We start from the raw sequence: 16,654 nt of genomic DNA, 5'->3' as shown, positions 1-16,654 counted from the left end.
TAAATTCAATCACAAATGCTAGAAGACCAATTAACTATAAGTGATGAATCAATTCCAATCCAGTCACCATGCTTGTATGTTAATTTCAAAAGTGATTTTTGTATGCCCATTACTCTACACTGTGGCAAAGTTATGATGAAGTGATGTAACTTTGGTGTGCATTCTTAGTACCATGCGAACACATTTGACGGGGTCAAATGCACCTTAGAAAAGCGGCTAAATCAAGAGATTGGTTAGAAGAAGACTATAAATGATTACACATTGGTAATGATGCACACAAGACTTATCTAAGGTGCTAAATTGAATGGACATCAAATTTTATCATGTACTATGTTTTTGACTCATAAACGTAGGTATATTGTTGGACCACGTAAATCTAAGTGCCCTTTTTTTCTTATTTTTTATTAGGCCTTTTAGCCTTTTGTTTAGCCCTTTTTTTATTTATGATTTTGCTGGTCCTACATCAATTGAGTGCAAGCGTTCTTCAACGACACTATCATTTTGAGCAGTGAGATTCAATTCCAACCCTCTATTTGGGCTAAGAATGAGTTGAGAATCTTACCAACTGAAATCATCATTAATAGTTGAAATGTGCCTAAATTATGGGTTGAAATGTGCTCCCAAAATAAGAAAGAAAAATACATGTTGTTAAGGTGATGTTTGTGAAATGCGGGTCTTAGCTTGTTGTCATGCTTCCCACTATTTCTCTACCGTCAGTCAATATCTCCATTGTAGCCATCTGTTGATCAAGTGATGTGTACTGATTATTTGATTACTGAGACAGGAAGAAAAAAAAAAAGAAGATAAGTGGTCAGCACAAGTTTTCTCACTGTACATTTAAATAATCCCATGTAAATGGATGAACCTAACCTTGCTCAGGCCTAGCCAGACCATGCTAGGCAGCCTTATTTATTCCTCAACCATGAAATTCAGGAATGAACCTTAACCCATTTATTCAATTGGGCCTAAAATTCATGACTCAGCCTAGGTTGCTTGGTTTGTGCCCATTTATTTGGTGGGTCCGAAAAATCAGGTCTGGGCCCAGCGAATGAAGGGTCTGTTAAGTAAAACTGACGTAGGTAGATATATACTTCCTTTAAGTTAATTAATACAGTGATGTATCAGATTGGGATGACTATGTAAGAATCCTATGAGGTGGGCCTTGTTGATCAAGGGTTTAAATTTACCTAAAGGTTGGAAAATGTGATTGGGTGCACCAGCGGGCCCCACTAAGTGGTAATACGTTGTGGGGTGGTGTGCTGCTACACACATAGTAGTGTAAGGGAATTGGGATTCCCAATTGCGTGTGGAGCTATTCAGTAGTGTAAGGTAACTAGGATTCCCAATTGCGTGTGGAGCTTTTTTGAGAAAGGAGTTTTGATGGGTTTCAAACTCACCAACAATAGAAGCATAACCCCATCATATCTTCTCTAAAGAGGTGTAAAGGAAAGAAAGATTCTGGCATCTGAATTTGATTATCCAGTATCCGAATTTTAATTTTATAGTAATGGCACCACAGTTAGGTAAGCTATCTTCCTCCTTTAATCTCACTATCCAATACATGGCAAGGTCCTATTAGAAATTCTGCCTCAGGAATTAACATACCATGGTCTAGTAATTTTAATTAGTTTAGCTGAGTCTTGAACTAGTCATGGCCGAGCCACCTACAAACAAGAATTTTCTTTCCTGAGTCTTGATGAAATCTGACCGAGTCAACTAACCAAAACAGCCATGAAAGCACATCACGTGGGTAACATTTGTCGTGGGATTTGAAAGAACATTCGTAGAGATCCTGAAAAGAAAATCTTTAATACTCTGCCAGATCGCTTCTTCATACTCATGCATGCACAAACTGTAGAGCCCAAATTGTTCTATTGGGTCAAAACCCAAAGGAATAACCGAAGGTGTGAACCTAGCTGACCGCTCGGTGGACATCTAGTGGACAGCTAAATGGAAACTGCCAATGGTCCAAAATTAAGAAATAAATATCTATTAATCTGAGGCCAGGATCTTCTAATCAATCTGATTTCGGGTCCATGGTCCATCTACATTGTATCTGATTATATGGACCGCTTAATTTGAGGTACTATATGCCACGTGTGCATTTTTTGTGCTTGTGTATGGAGCGCCATACTCCGCAGAGCATAAAATAATTCTTATCTAACAAGTCACATGCGCAGATACAGAGATAGGGGCCGTTAACTAATGTGAATTCAGCTATCATGTCCACCCGCTCGAGTTATTTAATCTACCCATAAACCCCCAAATTGTTCAAGTGTAATATATGTGGCACAAATCTAACCGTCCAAATCGTGGGGTCCACTGTGAAAAGGTCAAAAGCTTAAATCAGATTGATTGACTGATCTTAACCAGTTGACATTTGTCACTTGAATTTAGACCATCGAATATCATTCACTCGGACAATTGCATAAATGTCTATGATGATCCAATAAGGGCATGGATTTAGTGAATTTTTTTGCCTACGACATTCTATTGTGGAGACCTAGACAATCCAATCGATAGATCTAGACTGTCCGTTAGTCCAACGTGGATTTCATGGGATACAATGCACATATCACACCAATCTTTCAATAGTGACAATCTGAACGGTCAAGATCATTTACACAAAATAGGTCCGCCCAACAGTTCGATCAATCTATTTGCATCGGACCATCATAGATTGATTATGACTCTAAAAAGTCACTTTTGTTAGGCAATCCTGACCGTCCCATACATGGCCCAGGAAAAGGATGGCTAAAAAAATAAGTACAAATCAGAGATGGATCGGATGATCTGATCAGCGTGATTTTTGCATAGTATCCCATAATATGCATTCAGGACTTAATAGACGGTTCAGATTGATTATTTGACCTCTCCAAGTGGCCAGGTACATCTAGGAGCACTATAAGAGCACGTCTCTATAAAAAAAAAGATCCTACAATATACGATTTCTTTCTCAACCGTCCACTCATAGGCCATTTCTCAATAGGTAAATTTCTTCTAACTTAAAAGAAAATTTAGGCTATCCCCCATCCATAACGCGTTCTATCAAATCAACGGTTTGGATCATAAAAATGGGCTGCAATTACACAACCCAGCACATCAGGATACAACTTTCTGATGCAATATGACCTTGTAACTCCCACTCCCCTCCCAGCATGCCTATAAAATAAGACCCTCTTCAAACATGGAAATATGCATCCACACCCAACTCATTTGAAATGGCCCTTTCCATGCAACCCACACTAACCAAAGTCCTGCTAGCTTGGGTCAGTCTAACCATCTGCACTAGCCCATTCCTCGGCGCAGACCACAACCAACCAAACCGCCTAGATGCAGCTGCAGATTTCCTCGCCGCCCACAACCAAGCTAGAGCTGAAGTTGGCGTGGGCCCACTTCATTGGGACCAAAAAATGGCCGGGAAGGTGGGCCATCTAGTACGGAAGGCTTGCAAATTCACGGACCCAACACATATCGAGAACGAGTTTGGGTTCAATCAAGCGTGGAACAGTGACCATGTGAGTCCACAACAAGCAGTCGACTCGTGGGTGTTGCAGAAGAAGTATTACAACCATGCCAAAAACTCCTGTACACCAAAACACCTTTGTGGTTTGTACACTCAGGTTGTGTGGAACCGGTCCCTAGAGTTAGGGTGCGCCCAGAATTTGTGTGGTCAGGATGGTACTTTCACTCTATGTTTGTACTCTCCACCAGGAAATATTGTTGGAGAGAAACCTTATTAGAATAAAGGGAGAGAATGTAATATATATCAATAATTCAAATTAACAATAAAGTAATTAGAAGAAGGAAATTATAACATTCGCCCACCTATATATTGTTGATTTATGTTGTGTTTGGACACTTGATTGAATGGACCTTAGATTTTATTGTAAACTATTTTTAAATTTTTTAGTTATATGTTATTATTTTCAATGAATTTTAATTGATAAAGTTTGATAAATTATTTAATCTTAAAAGTAAATAAATGTTTGTTATGATAGGAGCATTGGGATTTATATGTTTGTATAGGTGGAATTAAACATGCCTGATTGAAGATGATCAAATTAATGGTCTAGTACAAGCAGTTGAAGATTGGAATGATTCGATTTTAATTCACCTGTGAATTTTGCGCGATGTTATTCTCTCATAAAAGAGTATAGTCTCAGATACTTCACACTGAATCTACCTAATTAGGTAGTGTAAATTGAATTTTATTATTATGAGAGAGTAGGGGCGTACATCGAGTTGAGGCCAGCTCAACTCGGCTCGGGCACTAGCAGACTGTCACGCCCCAGACTCGGTAACCGGATTCACAAGGAACCCGATGGCCGGTTCTGGCCGTAACAGCCTCCATAGTACCCCATTCTCGGCTCCTGAAGCAGGTTCCGATCCTGGGATCCTACAAGGAGGATTTCCATAACAATATAACCATTTCCAATACGAGCATACCCAAGATCATAACAAGTAAATCTGAGAATAAAAAAAGGCACATATCACAAAATCCACTATGAATTTGAACTTTTACAAGTTTACATAAGGTCCAAAAGGACATACATAAGATAATAGAAGAAAGAAAGGAAGGATGCAATACTGGGTCCTCAAGCTCAGCTCTAATCCAAACTCTGCCATTGCGACACCTGCCTAGGATCTCCTGCACGCATCAATCGTGCATAAGCTTATAGAAGCTTAGAGGGTGGTGTAAGTGTGTGATAATAGTGCACAGAAGAATAATAGGAGATACAGGAAGGAGACATGCTCAATGAGAATATCACTAGCCTTACTAAGGCTTATCATGAATATGATGCAATGAGTACTGGACGCCATAACAAGGCAATGCATGAAGGGGCTTACATAGCCAATACTAATGTGATGCAAGTAATGCCAGTGCTCATAACCAAACCATATGTCAAGTATATTTTCAATCATAAGGAAATCACCGGGGTCCATTACACTGCTGGATGACTGCCGCTCTACAGACCCCGCACAGTCAAATGAGCATAAGAGACCTCACTACCCGCCTGTGGACAACCAATCACCAGCAAGGCCTGACGGTAGCGGACCCATTCACGAGCTGGTCAGACTTAGCCTAGCAATGCCCTCTTACATCAGGCGAGTAAGGCCACACCTCTATCCAACCGACTACACGACAGTGGGAGTCGCGGCCTAATGGTATAAGGCCCTCGTGCGCTCATATATTCCACCCGGTCACGGCGTTGGAGCAGATCCTTGGTACCATGAAAGTTTTGAAAATTTCACCCATGGGCATCCTATGCACCCAGTATGCTCAAGTAACATTTCCGGTGTCCAAACATGGCCATCCACGATGTATCTGTGGAGGCTACAACCCTGATGAAGCAAGGGTGATAATGCTCATATTATGCAATGCCAGATGCATGAATCACACAATCAACTATGCATCAATTCCAAGCATCCAACATGCTCAAGAGGGAATATTACGTCCCTTGGGAAGACAGCATGCAATGCCCAATGGCACAATCATAACCACACACACAATGTCATCCAAGCATACAATGATGCACATGGGCCATGAAGATGGGTCTAGGCGCATTATGCGGCGATATACAAAGTAAATTACATTCCTCCTATCCAAGAAGGAATCAAGACTAGGTACTTAGACAATATCCATAAGGAATCCCACCTCTAGTGGGGGCCCATTTACCTGGGGTAGCCCACGAGACTAAGCATACAACTACGGGTCTAAGTAATATAGAAATGAGCCTAGCAACTGTCTAAGATAAGTATCCAATCACTTTTAAATACAATCAGACCTAGAGGGGTCCATAATGGGGACATTTAACCACCATTCCCCAAAAGGCATATCTACCATGAACTCTATGGATAAAAGGCCTAAGGCCTACATTTAAGATAAAAATAAAAGTAACCACATACATATATTCCTCATAATAGGCCATAAAAAGATATAATACCACTTTTAACAACATGGCTCTAAGAGGGGAATTAAGGCCCAAGGCCCAATTCCCAATGGCCATAGAATCCATGCATTAAGTTGGACTTGGTGGGCAGCCCGCGTACACAATATACGGCCCAAAAATAGGTCTAAGTTTGGATGAAATGGGCCTCACTACATCAGCCCAATAATTAGCAATTTAAGTAGGCAACCGAGGGCCCAATACTATCCTTACCTCAGCCCACAAGTCCATCAAAATGGTGGAAGTCGGCCCAATGTATGGTTGGGCCATGCTGGGATGTCCCTGCCCAATCTGGGCTCACTGGATGTCCCAAAATTCTGATCTTAAGATGGTGGTCCTCATAAGATCACTAAAAGTGACCCAAAAGAATGCACTGATTAAGCCCAAGGATTATAAGAAAGCATAAGCATGTAACACGTACACAAGTTCTCAATATGGTGAGCCCCACAGCCAAATAAGGTTGTAACCATAAAATTGTACATCGAAGGCCCTTTGATAAACTTTTGGCCCATTTGACTTCCTGGGCCTGCTAAGGTCCAGAAATTAGTTGAGTATGTGGAAATAATCTCATGAAGGCCAACTATACTCACTGGGGGACCCCACCAGATGGAGAATGTGTATATATCATGAAAAGATCAAGTGGGCTTGCTACTAGATTGTGAGTCCAGCAGCAACCCAAGGCAGAGAGTGCTTCCACAATCGGGCGATCCAAGGCTTGGACGGCCTGGACCAAACATGCATTAAGGTAGGTTCCACATACATGCACATTGAGCCTTAAATAAATAGCCTAAGGTCTATGGTGGGCCTTTAACCACCCATAGAGAAACCTATGAGCTTACCTTAGGATCACCCAGGAGGACATCCAACCTCAACTGGTTTCCAAGAGGTAGCTCACCACTACCCATATAATGAAAGATCTAAGGCCTAAGCAATGTGTGGACTAGTAGGCCATACACCAAGCCCAAATCATAAGCCATATAGTGGGCCCTTAAGTAAGGTTTGGGCCCAACCACAAATGTCATAATTCTACATATTGTGGTGGGCTTCATGGGCAGCCTAGTAATTCATTTACATGGGCAAGTTTCACATTTTACACAAGTGAGTTGGGCCTCACTTTTGGCCTAAGTACAGGGTCAGTTTAATGGGCAGCCAAGGGCCCGACTTCTTGTGTATCATTGCCCCTAAGCCCATCACAATAGATAGGAGAGTATAGGCTCAAGATCAATGGGCCTATCCAAAAGAACTGAGTCCACAAGGCCTACTTGCTAACACAAACATGCATATACTATATCACATAATGGGCCCTAAAGAAATGGCCCAAAACAAAAGTCATCCAATTCATACATTATGGTGGGCTTGAGGGCAGCCCATAAATCCAAGAATACACATAGGCAAGGCCTATACTGACAGTGTGGGCCTTGCGACATCAGCCCAAAGACTTGACAAGGCCCTCCACAATATACATTTATATGGGCCCCGCAAGTCAGCCCATAATTAAGCATTTCATGAGGGCATCACGGCTAATAAATACACACGGTCAGCCTGTAGACGGCTTGTTAGGCCCGTGAAACAATAAGGTCAGGCCCTACACGATCTTGGGCTCAAGAAATAGGTTTCCAGCCCATTGGGCCTATAAGCTACCAAAAATCTGGTTAAGGCTAACCCCTAACATCACCATAAAGGTGAGCCTTAAGAGCCACTAATTACGCCCAAAAATATCTAAGGAAATAAGGCAAGGAGTGTGTGCAATACTCCCTTAAATCTAGTGGGCCACAACAGCTCCAAAACAATCAACTATGGAGCAAATTTGGGCCCCTTACTGGAATTTCAGCCCACCCACTTCCTGGGCCTGCTGGAATCTAGAAATTTATGTAATTCAGATGGGTTACTAGCCCATGATGACCCACACATATCACAGTGAGTCCCACCGGATGAGAGGGGAATGCACAACACATATTAGAAGTGGGCCATGCCACTGGAATACAGGCCCAACAACAGCCCAAGGTAGGGGCGTCCCGTGATGGGTAGTCCTATGGGCCTGAGTATCTGGCCCAAAACTGACCCAAGTTTGCAGGCCACACCACGATCAGTACAGGGGCCCGATGGCCATGAAAATTTACAAGATGGTCCTCCCATAGGTGGACCACGAATCCTCAAAATTTTGTGATTTTTGGACGGTCAGAAGTATTTTAATTAATTTAAATAATACAGACCATCAAGAAAATCTGGTGAATCGGGACACCTGAACGTGGTGAGCCATTCCAGCACTTGTCACGGTGTACACAGGGCTCCATTGGCCCCAAAAATTTGTAGGTGAGTCCCACCATAGGTGGACCACCTCTCTGTAAATTTTTATAATTTTAAGATACTCAAAAGTATTTAAATTAATTTAAATAATACAATCTATCCAGGGTGAAATATTGCTGGAATATAACTGTCCTGAATTTGGGCCATCCAATGGGTGGGTTCTGGGCCTCCAAAATTCCTGAAATTTGGACCCAAGGTCCCTCATCAAGCCTAAAACAAGTTGGCATCCAGAAATATGGCCCACCTTCTTAGAAATTATTTTTTTAATATTATTTTTATGGGACTATGCTGCTGGACTGCACAACAGAAATTTCTGGCAGTCCAGTATGTTGGCCCCCCCTTTTGGATGCCCAAATAGGATTCCTTGGCCCTGAAATTATGTGGATAGGTCCTACCATAGGTGGGACACCTCCCTACAAAAATTTAGGATTTTTGGGATAGTAGAAATATTTTATTTAACTCATGCAATTTATGGACAGCAAGGTCCAGATTTTTATTTTCCTGCTGCAGCAATGCTGCTGCCCCTGACTTTAGCACCCCATTTGAGTGGGCCCAGGTCTATGTAAATTTGAAAAAATGTAAGACCAACCTTCTTATACAAGTATACAGTAAGGTGGGGTCCACAAAGGTGGCCCACCATTTCAAAATCAGGCTGATATTTATGAGTTTCCAGCAAACAGTGTAGCTGGACAGTCCAGAAAAATCTGGACCGTCCACCCTCCTTGGCCCACCCTTTTGGGTGATCAAATAGGGACATTTGAAGGTGAGGTTTAACATACTTTTAGGTGGGGTCCACACCTCAAAGAGAAGTCTAAGAAATCAGGAAAAAGGAGACCACAAACAAGGCCTACAACCCATACATTACAGCATTAAAAAAATTCCAGCAATCTGGACAGCAACATGTTGCTGTCTAGATCAGCCCAAAAAAAATAATAAATGGGAAATAAATCATAGATTTCACAAGGTGGGGTCCACCCTGATGTGTCACACAACTCCCAAGCCCAGCACCTGACTCTAAAGAGTCACTTTTGTTAGGCAATCCTGACCGTCCCATACATGGCCCAGGAAAAGGATGGCTAAAAAAATAAGTACAAATCAGGGATGGATTGGATGATCTGATCAGCGTGATTTTTACATAGTACCCCATAATATGTATTCAGGACTTAATAGACGGTTCAGATCGATTATTTGACCTTTCCAAGTGGCCAGGTACATCTAGGAGCACTATAAGAGCACGTCTCTATAAAAAAAAAAAGATCCTACAATATACGATTTCTTTCTCAACCGTCCACTCATAGGCCATTTCTCAATACGTAAATTTCTTCTAACTTAAAAGAAAATTTAGGCTATCCCCCATCCATAACGCGTTCTATCAAATCAACGGTTTGGATCATAAAAATGGGCTGCAATTACACAACCCAGCACATCAGGATACAACTTTCTGATGCAATATGACCTTGTAACTCCCACTCCCCTCCCAGCATGCCTATAAAATAAGACCCTCTTCAAACTTGAAAATATGCACCCAAACCCAACTCATTTGAAATGGCTCTTTCCATGCAACCCACACTAACCAAAGTCCTGCTGGCTTGGGTCAGTCTAACCATCTGCACTAGCCCATTCCTCGGCGCAGACCACAACCAACCAAACCGCCTAGATGCAGCTGCAGATTTCCTCGCCGCCCACAACCAAGCTAGAGCTGAAGTTGGCGTGGGCCCACTTCATTGGGACCAAAAAATGGCCTGGAAGGTGGGCCATCTAGTACGGAAGGCTTGCAAATTCACGGACCCAACACATATCGAGAACGAGTTTGGGTTCAATCAAGCGTGGAACAGTGACCATGTGAGTCCACAACAAGCAGTCGACTCGTGGGTGTTGCAGAAGAAGTATTACAACCATGCCAAAAACTCGTGTACACCAAAACACCTTTGTGGTTTGTACACTCAGGTTGTGTGGAACCGGTCCCTAGAGTTAGGGTGCGCCCAGAATTTGTGTGGTCAGGATGGTACTTTCACTCTATGTTTGTACTCTCCACCAGGAAATATTGTTGGAGAGAAACCTTATTAGAATAAAGGGAGAGAATGTAATATATATCAATAATTCAAATTAACAATAAAGTAATTATAAGATGGAAATTATAACATTCGCCGACCTATATATTGTTGATTTATGTTCTGTTTGGACACTTGATTGAATGGACCTTAGATTTTATTGTAAACTATTTTTAAATTTTTTTAGTTATATGTTATTATTTTCAATGAATTTTAATTGATAAAGTTTGATAGATTATATAATCTTAAAAGTAAATAAATGTTTGTTATGATAGGAGCATTGGGATTTATATGTTTGTATAGGTGGAATTAAACATGCCTGATTGAAGATGATCAAATTAATGGTCTAGTACAAGCAGTTGAAGATTGGAATGATTCGATTTTAATTCACCTGTGAGTTTTGCACGATGTTATTCTCTCATAAAAGATTATAGTCTCAGATACTTCACACTGAATCTACCTAATTAGGTAGTGTAAATTGAATTTTATTATTATGAGAGAGTAGGGGCGTACATCGAGTTGAGGCCAGCTCGACTCGGCTCGGCCACTAGTAGACCTCAGCTTGAACTCGGCTCGGCTTGGTCCTCAAGCCTGACTGGCTAGCTCGGCTCGGTTCGGTTAGCAGTTCGGGCCAGATCGAGCCGAGTTCGCCATTGCAGCATTTTCACAAACACCTTAATCACACCTTCAAAATCTCACTGTATTTGAGACATTAGCAATGGTTTTACAGGTATTTTATCAAACACCTTCTAAGCAACATAAAAATCAAGAAAAAAAAGGGTGTTGGTTTCATGTACATACCTTCGTTGCCATACTTCTTTAAGTCATTTCATCAAACATTTGGTGAGCAATATCAATATCAAAGTAATCGAGTCACCGAACTAGTTCGATCCGAGTTTGATTCGAGCTGGGTTCGATCCGAATCGAGTCGAGTCGAGCTGGGGTAGCTCGAACTCATTTTCGATCGAGCTCAAAAAATCAGCTCAAACTCAGCTTCAAACCAAGTCGAATCGAGCTTTTTCGAGTCCAGTGGAGTGAGCTAACCGAGCTAGCTCTGTTCGTATACACCTTTATAAGAGAGTGTAATAATTTAGTACACCTTATTACTATTATAACTTAAATATTTGTAGCCTTATTACTATTATAACTTAAATATTTGTAGAGGTTTGGTTTAAGACACTTCTCTCTCTTCTTTATATAGACTTAGTGTTGAAGAAAATCATTTTGTCATTGAAGCCCAGTTCACCGGATCTAAGGGTATCATAACATGTTAATGTTCTCTTTCCTTATGGTTGATAATTTTTATTGGGCTTTCTTTTGTATTAGTGTGTATTTTCGTGTAGCGAAGAAGATAATCATGGTTTTGCATTAGAGATAATTTTATTCATAAAATGTTTAAAATTAATATAAATTTGACATCTTTGCTTATATATTACCCATCTGATCTTTGATAGTTAATATTGAATATCATTCATTAAGGGGCTAGGATAGTTTCAACGGAGAGATCAGGGGGTATAAGCCATGGATAATGAGTACAGCAAACAGCAGCATAAATGTGGGCCCATCATGATGTATCTGTTTATCCATGCCATCCATCCCTTCTCTCAAACCATTTTACGTTATGAGACAAAATAGAAGTCAGACCCAAAGATCAAGTGGACCACACCAGAGTTGACTCTTGCATTTAATGCAACCTCGGCTTATTATTTGTTGTGATTTACTTGACTGTTGGATCTGCCTCATTTTTGGGCTCATACTTTAAAATGATCTGAGAGAAGGGATAGATGGTGTGGATAAACAGATAAACCATGGTGGCTCCCCATACAGATTTGTCTGTTCCTTGCTAGAGAAGGGCGGGCCAGACTCCGCTTCCCATTAGAGCCATCTCCCAACATTACATGTGATGGGGTGATGGGTAAAATCGGGTCTGCCTGAATGTGAGGCCCAGTCACAAATATTGATTTATCTTTCAACAATCAAACTTATTAGAAAATTCAATGCATGGCCATAAGTGACATTCGAAACAAAATCAACGGCCAGGAAGCACATCACATGGGTGCCTCCTGTCATTGGATTTGTGAGAACTTTCACAGAAATCTAAGAGAGAAACTATGATACTCTAGCAGATTGCTCCTCCATAATCATGGAAACATAAATTTTACACGTGGCATGTACGTCTCTCAAATCAAACCGTGCCATAGATGGGACATAACCCAAAAGAATCACTGAGCTTATGAATCTAATTGACCGATCGGTTAAATGGAAAATGATTAATGGTCCAAAATCAAGAAATGAATGTCCATTAATCTGAGGCCAGGATCTCCTGATCAATTTCATTTTGGATCTAGGCTGCATCTACTATGTATTTGACTATTTAGACTGCTTAATTTGAAGTACTATATGCCACGTTTGCAGTTTTCTTGTGCATGTGTACGGAGCACCACACTTCACCAGGGCATCAAATAACTCCTCAAATCTTAAAAGAAAAAATTAGTACCGTTGACGCTTGTTTTTTAATACATTTTTTAATTTTTTTTTCTGAACTGAAGAAAATTTATGTTATGAAAATAGATTTTTCAGATAGGGAAAGAAGATTTTGGACAAAAATACTCTTAATTTTCAGATAAAAACAACTGAAAAAAGTAAGGATATTTTTATATGCATTGGGTTGTATGTACAGGTAAAAGTCTAAATTGATAAATAAATTTTGTTAGGATCGAAAAAAGGAAGGTGAATGGAAGATCACATCTAAAAAGGTTAAAACATCAACAAGCCACGTGCCCCTGCAGATAGGGCCCTTAACTAATGTGAATCAGGTATACCCATGCACTTACAAATTGTACAACAACCAAAACGTCCAAATCGTGGGTTCCACTGTAGATAGATCAAAACCTCAAAATCAGATTGATTGAAAGATCCTAACCATTAACTAATGGACATGTATCACTTGAATTGGACCGTTGAATACTGTCCATTCTGACCATTATTTTAGTGTAAGCGTTGGTTTGTGAAATTCTACGTGGGTCCCAAAATTTTGACGGTTGGATTTGAGTCACATGTATCCTACCTATACAATTTGTTAGTGCATCTGTATATATCATCATGCTCCACCAGAGTATAATGTTTTTTCCCCCTCATCCATAGCACCTCCATGGTCCCAACTCCAAGCATCTTCAATGGAAAAAGACCCACTTGGGTCTCATTTGAGGTTAAATTAACAATAGTATTCCTACACGTGGGGCCTTGAGTTGGGGCGCGGATTGAAAGTTCCTGTGGTCAGAAGCTAGACGGGGCCACCGTGATGTTTGTGAGAAATCCACTCCATTCATTTCTTTTATAGATCATGTTGAAAGCTCCTGTGATCAGAAGCTAGTCTACTCTTTTCTGACATTCGAATACTTATATAGGAAGAAAATAAAAGAGACCTGGCTAGAGTATAGGACCCTCCAATGCCAAAGTTAGGCTAGGAATTTGGGTCTAGTAATCTTAAGGGGTTTTGGGTAAGAGATTCTGCAAGTATATTTGATTCCGAGGTGGTGGTCAATATCTGAGGCCGACCTCCAAAGTTGGTTCCGAGGCGAAGGTCGATATTCGACGCCGACCTCCAAAGTTGGTAACTGAGGTCTAGTTCTTTGATCGAGGTTGGTACTCAAGGCTGAGGTTAGTACCCGAGCCCGAGGTCTGTGATTTTCCAACCCTCAAGCAATCCATAGTCTTCGAGTCTATTTATCCGGTCAATCCATTTTTACCCATAATATATCATATTAATACATGAGCCTAAAAATGAGGCAGATTCAAAATTCAAATGGACTACACAACTAGAAACGATGAACATTGAACATTGAAACCTTAGTGGAGCCACAAAATTTTTGGATCAATCTAATATTTTTGTGTTTTCGGTTATCCCATCAAGAATGATCTTGTTAATGTTTTGGACGGCATGTAAACATCTCGATGAGCCGTTGGAAGATTTCAACCGTAGGCATTTGCATATCCACTTTTTTTGTCTTTTCATGGCTCAAGTTTTGGATCTACCTCATTTTTCAGTCCTGTCGTAGGAGTTTTGAATCTATTTCATTTTTCAGCTCACATCTTAACATGAGCCGGCGAAATATATGGACGGGACGTATTTCTCACACTTTATACAATCCTAATCAAAACTATTGGTGTGGTGGGCCACTGCGGAGTGAAGATGCCAAAAAAAAATTTCACGTACTATAAGGTGTCAACCTTTCGGATCAGTACCTAAAAATGTAGGCTCGAGTGAAAAACTGCATAGACGGTTTGGAGAAAAGGCCATAAATCAGATGGCTAAAACATTCTAAATTATGGAAGAATTTCTGGGCAGCCCCATATAAATAGGGTCCATCAGATCAACGGCTGCGTCAATGAACCATGGCCCCACGTGTTTATACTGTCCACTACACCAACGAGAATCAAGGGTGCAGATGAATCCTACAACTAGAGCCCAAGTTGATTTGGTGGACAGTCCTTAAACCTTTAATTAGTATTAGAAATTCTACAACATATTTTTCCTTCTTGCAGGTAGACGTCAAATGCAAGGTAGAAGTGTGCCCATCTTGTGATCCGACTGGCATAACTTCCAGGACACAACATATTAATGTGGCCCATCTAATGAGCGGCTATGATGTTCAAGAAGTGGATGGCTACTTTGACCTTTTCACCCTTGCACTACCAAAGTGCAGTTCCACTCCCACCGTGTGCGTTCTCAGCCTTCATCTGCCAACATGCAAGATCTGAGTCTCTCATTAGGTGGACCCGCCACGTTCATTCCCAGAGCTAGAAATCTAGCGGACCAGCTCATCTGATGGGCCACACAAGTATATTGAATGGGGACCGCTGGTCGAACTTTTAACAGAACATTTCTTGGGGCACATCTGGCCCACCAGATCACACTGATCAGATAATCCTAACCATCCATTGGTGGCCACCAGCGACAATTAAAAGAAAATGGTCAGTCATTCAAATTAATTGGGCAGATCTTCTCATCCGTGAGGTTTTCTGGCTATGCTCAAGGACCTCATATGAATGGTCCCGATTGCAGAGCATCGATGGCTAGCGCTAGAGCTGGGCATCCAGTCGAGTCGGACCGAGTTAGGGCTGACTCCACTCTATCCGGTTTTGAAATAGGCCTGATCTGAACTCGATCCGACTCGATACCGAGTCCTGTCTGGCCTGGACTGATCCGGACCAGACCGTCCGATCCAGTTAGAAGTACCGAGTTGGGTTGAGTTGGCACCGAGCCCGATTGAGAGATGAGGGAGGGAGAGACCAAGAGAGTGGAGAGAAGAGAGACGAGGGGGGTGATGGTGGTGGGTGATTGCCGGGCTTGGATCGAAGATGAGGAGGATGAGGGAGGGTTTGGGATTGGGTCAGGGTAGGGCCAAAGATGATAGAAATTAGGTTATATATATATATATATATATATAGGAAAAGGTACTATGCGCTCGACCTCACAAGTCCGTCCCATGAGGTCGAGCTGTGTGGGCCACACCGTGATGCATTTCGAACATCTACCCCATCAGTCAGATGCACCATTCCATCCTGGGCCTAGGTCTCAAAAATCAAGGGAGAGGCCATGCACCATTAAAACATTCATAATCAATTTTTTGGGCCCACCGAGATGTGGTTTGCAAATCCAGCCCATCCATTATGTGTGTCCCACTTGGATGAGGGTTTAGACCAAGTTTCAGCAGCATTAAAAGCTCAGGTGGGCCCCACCGAGTGCTTTTATATGTTTTAACGGTATCTTCACATGATTTTAGATGGTATGGCCCACCTGAGTTCCGTATACGGCTGATTTTTGGGATATCCCATAATTTAGAGGGGACCCATCAAATGCACGGTGTTGATGGTCGACACGCATCACGGTGGGGCCCACACAGCTCGACCTCACGAGGTCGAGCTCATAATACCTTTTCCATATATATATATATATATATATATATATATATCCAAACCCCAATCGAGTTGAGTCTAACCGGATCAAGTTAATAGGTAACTCGAATTTGACTCGGTCTGAGTTCGGATTGGGTGGAACCTACTCGGTTTAGACCACCTCACCCATTTGGCTCGAGTCGAGTCGGATCTAAACGAGTCGGACAAGTCAAGAAAGCCGGGTCGAGCCGTCCCGTGCCCACCTCTAGCTAGCACTTCCCAAGCATAAACAATGCAGCACTTAGGGTGCATTTGATTTACTGCATTTACTAAGTAATTTGACCGTATTCAGTATTTATTAATTACAATGGCAATTTCACAGGTAAGATGTTGACATCAACTCAGTTTTGGGTTTCTTTCTCACTCGAAAACTAGGCTGTCCAAGGT

This window comes from Magnolia sinica, chromosome 1 (assembly GCF_029962835.1).
Source record: "Magnolia sinica isolate HGM2019 chromosome 1, MsV1, whole genome shotgun sequence".
NCBI lineage: Eukaryota > Viridiplantae > Streptophyta > Magnoliopsida > Magnoliales > Magnoliaceae > Magnolia > Magnolia sinica.
Note: the sequence above shows the minus strand (reverse complement) of the source record.